At 38.5% G+C, this 7,212-nt stretch overlaps 1 pseudogene; it reads left to right on the forward strand.

The window, feature by feature from the left end:
• Positions 580-2,932, forward strand: LOC102170470 (annotated as a pseudogene).

The following is a 7,212-nucleotide window of genomic DNA, read 5'->3' on the forward strand; positions in this document are numbered from 1 at the left end:
ATTTAAATCTCCTTCCAAGGTTTTCATGAGGTGGCTAGTGTGCTAACAGCACTGATATTGTTTGCTAGTAAACAGTAGTGGTGGCTGGCTAAAAATATGACCAAAGAGTGTCTCTTGTGCATGCGTACTAAGTCACTTCAGTTGTGCCTGACTCTTTGCAACCCCACGGACTGTAGTTCTGTCCATGGGATTCTCCAGGCAAAAATACTGGAATGGGTTGCCTTTCCCTCCTAGAGGGGATCTTCCCAACCCAGGGATTGAATAGACATAGGTAGTAACTCTATGACTTTGGACAAGTTACTCAACCAATATGCCCAGTTTCCCCATGTATACAATGATTACACCTATTTTGTTGTCAGAAAGATTAAATAAGTTAATAATTAAAGCATCTATATGTATTCATTCATGTAAGAGCAATTCCTAAATGACAGTCTACTTAAAGAAGAGAAGATCCCTTTATTCAAGTTAGCAGATGATAAGATTTTAGCATTTTTTTTCCCCTCTACTGATAGGAATAATCTGAAGTACTTCAGGGTCCCATATTGTACTCAAGTTGAAAGAGGTGAGTCTGATCTCAGAATGGAGGGTCATGATCCCAAGGAACCAGAGCAGTTGAGAAAGCTGTTTATTGGTGGTCTGAGCTTTGAATCTACAGATGATAGCTTAAGAGAATGATTTTGAGAAATGGGGCACACTTACAGATTGTGTGGTGATGAGATACCCCAAACAAAACGTTCCGGGGGCTTTGCTGTTGTGACTTACTCCTGTGTTGAAGAAGTGGACGCAGCAATGTGTGCTTGAACACACAAGGTTGATGGGCGTGTAGTGGAACCAAAGAGAGCTGTTTCTGGAGAGGATTCTGTAAAGCCTGGTGCCCATCTAACAGTGAAGAAAATTTTTGTTGGTGGTATTAAAGAAGATACAGAAGAATATAGTTTGAGAGACTACTTCGAAAAGTATGGCAAGATTGAAACCGTAGAAGTTATGGAAGACAGGCAGAATGGGAAAACGAGAGGATTTGCTTTTGCAACTTTTGATGATCATGATACAGTTGACAAAATTGTTGCTCAGAAATACCACACTATTAATGGGCATAATTGTGAAGTGAAAAAGGCCCTTTCTAAACAAGAGATGCAATCTACCAGATCACAAAGAGGTCATGGAGGTGGATCTGGCAACTTTATGGGTCATGGAGGAAACTTTGGAGGTGGTGGAGGTAACTTTGGCTGCTGGGGTCCAGCCCCGGTGGATCCAGGGTGATTCGAAGGAGAGACGGATAGGTGAGGAAAAAACTTATTTATTTATTAATATAAGATTAGATTATGAAGAAATAGTGTAGTAGGAAAATTAAGTGGAGAAAGAAGGCTGAATAACTTGGCTTACGGGGAAGGCCAATAAAGTTCCAGACAAGGAGCTTGCACCATCTACATTGGGCCACAGGCACCCACTTGAATATCGAAGGGTGCCCCGCCTTAGGCTCCCTTTTGCACGGGTTTTAAAAGCCAGGGCAAGTAAGTAGATGTCATGAGCCGCCCTGCTCCAGATGGGAATTCAGCCTGAAATTAGAGTAAAGAGGAGACATGGGGGAAACCAGTCCAGTAACTGGCCCCTGCCTCTATTGTCTAGAAAGGCCTTTTGTACCTTTTTGATTGTACATAGAGATCAATGGGTAATACGAAATTATGTAGTGTTAGCAGCCCAGACTCTTATCAAAACCAGGCTTTTCTCTCTGCATACCTAGTTGTACACACAAGTCTTAGGTGATTTATATCATCTTCTGGCCAAAAAGGGCCAATTAACATTTTATAGACTTTTTTCTGATAAGGGTTTGTTAACTGGAAGACTTATTTGTGTTGATCTTCCCAAAGTTTGGTGCCACTCTCAGAAAGCACTAAAAAAAAAGTTACATTCTTACATAGCAAAGATACAGCAATTTATAACAAGTAAAAGGAGTACAGTGATTTATAACAAAAGAAAAGTAACTAACTCAAAAGTCTAGTGTTGCTAACATGAAAACTATTATATATCTTTTTCCATATCCCGTTTACATTGATTAACATCCTCCCAGGTGCCTAAAAGATAAAGAATATGGAGGCCTGGCAGCAGTCATTGAGTCAACAGTGAAAACCCGTCACCAATATGATTTTTAGCTCTTTAGAAAAGGCTCTGTATCTTTAAGATGCTTTTAAGCTTTGTGTCTCTTGCAGTTGGGGGGCTGTAAGCAATTCACAAGCTGTAAGAGGTCCGGGGAACCTCTTAGGCAAGCTAGAGAGCTATCAGAGGGGGTTTAACTGAAACATCCCTTTCAAATGCAGAAGACTAAAGCCCTGATTTGACTTTTTCCACAGAATATTAGAAGAGCAGAGTACAAAGCCCAGCAGATTTTTTGGTTTTGGGGGTACATGCTCAGGAAATTCCAGGGGGAAATCCTGAAGCCTGATCATGTCAGGCTTCCTTCCTCAAGACCTTGTCATGGGCGGGATTCCTCACACTGGCCCCCAGCATTTGGCCGTGGTGGAAATTTCAATGGAAAAGGAGGCTATGGTGGTGGAGGTGTGGCAGCAGAGGGAGTTGTGGAGGAGGTGATGGCGGGTATAATGGATTTGGAGGTGATGCTGGCAACTATGGCGGTGGTCCTGGTTATGGTAGTAGAGGAGCTCCCACTGGTGGTGGACCAGGATGTGGAAACCAAGGTGGTGGATATGGTGGCGGTGGTGGAGGATATGATGGTTACGATGAAGGAGGAAATTTTGGAGATAACTATGGTGGTGGTGGAAACTATAATGATTTCGGAAATTACAGTGGACAACAGCAATCAAATTATGGACCCATGAAAGGGGGTAGTTTTGGTGGAAGAAGCTCGGGCAGTCCCTGCGGTGATGGTTATGGATCTGGTGGTGGACGTGGTGGATATGGTAGCAGAAGGTTCTAAAAACTGAGAAGAAAAAGGCTACAGTTCTTAGCAGGAGAGAGAGAGGAGTTGTCAGGAAAGCTGCGGGTTACTTTGAGACAGTCATCCCAAATGCATTAGAGGAACCGTAAAAATCTGCCACAGAAGGAACGATGATCCATAGTCAGAAAAGTTACTGCAGCTTAAACAGGAAACCCTTCTTGTTCGGAACTCTCATAGCCACAGTTTGCAAAAAGTGCAGCTATTGATTAATGCAATGTAGTGTCAATTAGATGTACATTCCTGAGGTCTTTTATCTGTTGTAGCTTTGTCTTTTTCTTTTTTCTTTTCATTACATCAGGTATATTGCTCTGTAAACTGTGGTAGTGGTACCAGGAATAGAAAATTAAGGAATTTTTAACTTTTCAATATTTGTGTAGTTCAGTTTTTCTAATTTTAGTACAGAAGCTTTAATAAAATGCAGTTTTGACGGTGTCTCCTTCTGAGTTAACAAGTAAAGAAGATCATTGTTAATTACTATTTTGTATGAATTTTGCTAAAGTTAACTGTAAAGAAACACCTGCTGACTTGCAGTTTAAGGGGAAATCTATTCTCCCCATTTCCAAACCATGAAATGAATGGCTCTGACATGTGGAGAGAATAGATATTTGTATGTTTGCAATATGTGTTTTAGACAATAGAATTGGGTATTTAAATTAGCATATTTGTGAATTTAATAGCATTAAGATTTACCTTCAAATGAAAAAATCTCAAAATTTAAAAAAAAATGAAGTACTTCAGTTTAGTCACTCAGCATGTCTGACTCTTTGCGACCCCATGGACTGCAGCACACCAGGATTCCCTGTCCATTACCAACTCCTGGAGCTCGCTCAAACTCATATCCATGCCATCCAACCATCTTATCCTTTGTCATCCCCTTCTCTTTCTACCTTTAATCTTTCCCAACATCGGAGTCTTTTCCAAGGAGTCAGCTCTTCCCATCAGGTAGCCAAAGTATTAGAGCTTCAGCTTCAGCATCAGTCCTTCAAATGAATATTCAGGACTGATCTCCTTTAGGATGGACTGGTTGGATCTCCTTGCAGTCCAAGGGACTCTCAAGAGTCTTCTTCTCCAACACCACAGTTCAAAAGTATCAACTCTTCAGCGCTCAGTTTTCTTTATAGTCCAACTCAGATTCATACATGACTACTGGAAAAATCATAGCTTCGACTAGATGGACCTTTGTCAACAAAGTAATGTCTGCTTTTTAGTATGCTGTCTAGGTTGGGCATAGCTTTTCTTCCAAGGAGTAAGCATCTTTTAATTTCATGGCTGCAGTCACCATCTGCAGTGATTTTGGATCCCCTCAAAAAATAAAGTCTCTCACTGTTTCCACTGTTTCCCCATCTATTTGCCATGAAGTAGTGGGACCGGATGCCATGATCTTAGTTTTTTGAATGCTGAGTTTTAAGCAAGATTTTTCACTCTCCTCTTTCACTTTCATCAAAAGCCTCTTTAGTTCTTCTTTGCTTTCAGCTATAAGGGTGGTGTCATCTGCATAGCTGACGTTATTGATATTTCTCCCGGAAATCTTGATTCTAGCTTATGCTGCATCTAGCCAGGCATTTTGCATGATGCACTTTGCATATAAGTTAAATAAGCAGGGTGACAATATATAGCCTTAACGTACTCCTTTCCCAATTTGGAACCAGTTCGTTGTTCCATGTATGGTTCTAAATGCTACTTCTTGACCTGCATACAGATTTCTCAGGAGGCAAGTAATGTGGTCTGGTATTCCCATCTCTTTCAGAATTTTCCACAGTTTGTTGTGATCTACACAGTCAACAGCTTTGGTGTAATCAATAAAGTGGAAGTAGATGTTTTTCTGGTATTTTCTTGCTTTTTGATGATCCAATGGATGTTGGCGATTTGACCTCTGGTTCCTCTGCCTTTTCTAAATCTGAAGTACTTAAAGTATTTTAAATAATATCAGTCCCTACTCTGTGTCAATCTACTACATTAACACTACCACATACCAAAGTCCTTCAATCCACAGGTCCTTTCAAAGTCCTGCAGTGGTTTAAGAACACTGGTGAGCTTTGCAATGAATATGGCCATTCAGATTATAGGATTTGGAATGCCTGGAGTAAGATCTGGCCCCCAGCATGCCAACTAAAATATGAAACCTTGCCTAGTAATCTCTCCCCCATACACCCAGTTTATGTGACCTGATGATGTCTGCCTCAATTTTTGCTTTCTTTCATTCTGTAAAAAAATGACACCACCCATCTGGCTTGAGTCTGATATGTGCATGGCTCTTCCCAGACTCTTAGGAAGCTTAGTTCTGCATCTGGAGCCATGGATTGACTTTAACATGAACGAACAGCCTGGAATCTAAGTACTGCTGGTCCCAAACTGTTTCCATGTTTGCTGAGCTCCCATGGCTAATGAGACCTAGAATGATAGTCCAACTCTTTGAAAAGAAACATGTTTCACAATGTGAACAATCCCCCATCAATAAAATAGGGAGAAATAAAAAGCATTGCCTGAATTAAACAAAGAGGGGAATTAAAATGTTACTCTGGTTATTATGTTATATAATATTACCCAATTGGAGAAATATTTATTTTGATGGGTGGCTAAAAAATTTTTTTCAATTTATATTATTTGTTATGGCCAATAAAATTCTTTAGGTGTTTCCAGTTTGGACATTTGAGTTAAAATGTTAACATTTGGGGGTAAATATTGTTTTGGTCATATGAAGACTGCTGCACTGGGGAAAAAAAAATTGGAAGGTAAATGTAAAGCAATGTGTCAATAGTGAGATTTAAGCCATCTAAAAAAATGAAAAAATGACTCTACACTTTTCTCCTCCTATTAAAAAAACCCTATAAATTAGAGATTCCTTTGTTTTACTTTTTGAAAATATAGTCTAGTGCCTTGAGTGGCTTCTTTCTCAACACACAATTGATTCTAGGAATGACATTCACTTTGAGTGTGGACAGCTGTGCCTTTGGGACAGAAGCAGTTGTTTCACCTTTGTCGTTTTGTACAACAGCTATGGTAGGAGAACGATTTTCTCCCCAAATTACCACTTAAGAGATCTGGAAAGCTAAACAATGTCATTTTGTATGTTTATAAAAGACAAAACAGTCTTTCTACTCTAAACCACGTAGAGGGAAAAGGCAATTGAACTAATGGTATTTTTTTCACAGGGAATATACCACAAGTCATTAAAAATAGAGATGTAGAATATTTAAGGATACAGTTAAAATGGTGGTACACTGAAATTTTAAAAAAAAGATAAAGATTTTTTCACACTGCTAAAAACTAATGAAAAATTTTAAGACTATAGATATAAAAAGTTTTTCAATGTGTTTTTCTTATCTCATTCGTTTTTGAGAAGACCTTGCATAAGAGATGGAACAAAACGTGCCTCACATACTAGCGAATGCTGGAACAGATAGTTCATGCATTTGTTACTAAGTAACTTTTTCTCTTGGCTCTAATAATGAATCACCATTGTTCTTTACCGTTTGGTTTGTAATTCTAATATGCCAAGATGGTGTATTTATCCAGCTATAGATAAAAATTCAGTCACATAACTTCAGTGAACCAAGTGTGAACTATGTAGACATCATAAATAGAAAAAAATTATAAAATAAGGCTCAGTTAAGTATAATTTAAGTATAAATATATACCCAGTATTGTACATATATTTCTTCCTTTTTCTTCCTCCAGGTTTGCAAGTGGATTTAGTGATTATGAAATGAATATGACTAAAAAAGACTTAAATCAATAAGTATACTACAATTAAATATATTCATAAGCAATAAATTTCTACAGTGCTCTGATGAGAATGTGTACCATTTTCCTTCAAACTAACCTTCCAAATCTATACACTACAATTTTTTCATATTGTCCCCTATCACTTTTATTAACACTTTATCAGTATTCCAAATGCTCAAAAACTTCCAAACTTAGCCTTTTTAAACCTGAAATTTGTTGAGAATTCCCTGGTAGTCGAGTGGTTAGGACTCAGTGCTTTCACTGCCAAGGGCCCAGGTTCAGTTCCTGGTGAGGGAACTAAGATCCCACATGCTTCATAGCCCTTCTGAATTAAAAAAGAAAAAGAAAAAGAAAAAAAAGCCCTGAAATTTGTTTACCTATGTACTTGAGGGGGGGAAAGGGGCTATTATTGTGTTGGCCAATTAACCAGAATTTTTTACATAATTTACAAATATTATTTATAAAGATTTAATTAGAATGTTGACCTTCCTATAATTAGAAAGTATAATCCTAAATTGTTATAGCTTTCTTTC

Source organism: Capra hircus, chromosome 2 (assembly GCF_001704415.2).
Source record: "Capra hircus breed San Clemente chromosome 2, ASM170441v1, whole genome shotgun sequence".
Classification (NCBI taxonomy): Eukaryota; Metazoa; Chordata; class Mammalia; order Artiodactyla; family Bovidae; genus Capra; species Capra hircus.